Here is a 2,236-nt window from a genome sequence, read left to right on the forward strand (position 1 = left end):
ATATTATATACACCAAAATATATAAGCTAATATATAAGTTCATTAATATGATATTGAAATTATAGATATATAAATGTGTGTTGTGCTCAATAAACATATATACATAATTATGTGAAGCTATCTACACAAATATATATTTTCCACAGCTTTGTATCCATACCTAGATAATTCCCATTGTCAGCATTCATTTAATATTCCCAATGTCTAAGAAACTTCACATGAGAATGGTTGGATGGTGAGCTCTTGTGAACAAGCTGAAATTAGGACAAAAATTCATAAACAAATATAGAACAGGGGTTTTATAAAAGGGAAAAGACATACATAAAACCCTAAGCTAGGGCCTCCCCTTGTGGCATAGGCAGTTGAGCGCAGTGCTGTGAGGCTGTCTGCAGCCTCTGCAGTGCCAGTTCGATCCTGGCCAGCTGGCAAGGGTCCCAAATGTTGTGGCAGACCTCTCCAGTTGCACCTGCTGCTCCCCTCAGCAGTGTATTTCATCAGTCTGTTTGTTCTGCTCCCTGCTCTGTCTCTGGTGAGTCCTCTCACCCTCCTGTGCATCTGGCCTGTACTCTGGTTCTTGTATAAAATAAATAAATCTTTCAAACAAACAAACAAACAAACAAAAAACCTAAGTTATTTTCTTGACTGAAAATAGAGATTTAAACATATTAATAATGAATGTTTATGTGAAAATTAATCTTTTTTTTTAAACCAATCCTTTTAGTTACCTCCACTACATGGAACCCGAGAACTTTACATGAATTATAGAATTTTGTCTCTTAGGATTTTCAGAGAATGAAAAATTAGAACAACTTATCTTTGGACTTTTTCTCTCCATGTATCTGATCACTGTGTTTGGAAAACTGCTCATCATTCTGGCCATCAGCTCAGACTCCCACCTCCGCACGTCCATGTACCTCTTCCTCTCCAACCTGTCCTTTGTGGACATGTTTCACCTCCACCACCATCTCCAAAATGCTGGTAAATATACAGAAACAGAGCAAAGTTATAACCTATGAAGGTTGCATCAGCCAGCTGTATTTTTTTCTGCTCTTTGGAGGAATGGATGACTTACTTCTGACTGTGATAGCCTATGACAACTTTGTGGCCATCTGCCACTCCTTGCACTACTCAGTCATGATGAATGCCCATCTCTATGGACTGCTGGTTCTGGTGTCCTGTATCCTGAATGTCCTGCATTCCTTGATACAAAGCTTAATGATATTGAGGTTGTCCTCCTGTAAAGACTTGAAAATCTCCCATCTTTTTGTGAATGCAACCAGATGATCCAACTTGCCTGTTCTGATACTTTTCTGAATAACATGGTGATTTATTTTGCAGCTGGGTTCTGGGGTGGTGCATCCCTCTTTGGGATCTTATACTCTTACTCTAAGACAATATCTTCCATATGTGGCAACTCATCAGCTCAGTGCAAGTATAAAGCATTCTCCACCTGTGCATCTCACCTCCCAATTTTCTCCTTATTTTATTGTGCAGTCCTAGGAGTGTACCTTAGCTCTTCTGCTCCCCACAGCTCACACTCGAGTGCAATAGCCTCGGTGATGTACACTGTGCTCATACCCATGCTGAACCCCTTCATCTACAGTCTGAGGAACAGAGACATAAGATAGCTCTGAAAAGACTCTTTTGGAAGGAAACAATAAAAGGCTAATTGCCCTTGCACTGTAGAAATGATTGTGACTTCAGGACTCAAAATGTGAGAGAACCAGAAATAATTATATAATCTGACTTTAGAAGTAGTTTTTTTTTTTTAATTTCTTTATGGAGTCTACCTCTCTTCTATTGCAATTTCTCTATAAAATGTATTTGTTAATGGATTGAAAGTTTACTAGTTTCAATCTCAAGAAAATGAATCATCATATCATTTGGGGGACATGGAGAAACACCTGGTCTGTCAGGAAAAAAAATCAGCAGGAAGGGGGAATCTATATTGGGCATTTGCATGGTAAAGAATAGATAGGGTTCAGCTTATTATTCATCACTGAATCACTTCACTGGCCTCTGGGCACAATGCCTCTTTTGTTGCCTGCTATCTTGTCATGGGTTCATTTAGGGAGGGAGATATATCAGCTAGTGTGTCAGAGAAACAGATGATGGCTGGAGTATGTAGCCTGGATTGGCTGAATTGTGTAAAAAGGATTTTTACCCAAGCAAGCAGTTGACTCTCCGAAATGTCTTGTCCCGGAGGAGTCTAACAGCAAGGATTCCTGTGGAGTAG

At 39.5% G+C, this 2,236-nt stretch overlaps 1 pseudogene across 1 annotated transcript; it reads left to right on the plus strand.

Annotated features, from left to right (window-relative positions):
* Positions 1-734: 734 nt before the first annotated feature.
* On the plus strand, positions 735-1,628 carry LOC311181536 (olfactory receptor-like protein OLF4; annotated as a pseudogene). Its single transcript has one exon. The product of its transcript is annotated as an olfactory receptor-like protein OLF4 (transcript).
* Positions 1,629-2,236: the final 608 nt, after the last annotated feature.

The sequence above is a fragment of the Talpa europaea genome (assembly GCF_964194135.1).
Source record: "Talpa europaea genome assembly, chromosome: 12".
Classification (NCBI taxonomy): domain Eukaryota; kingdom Metazoa; phylum Chordata; class Mammalia; order Eulipotyphla; family Talpidae; genus Talpa; species Talpa europaea.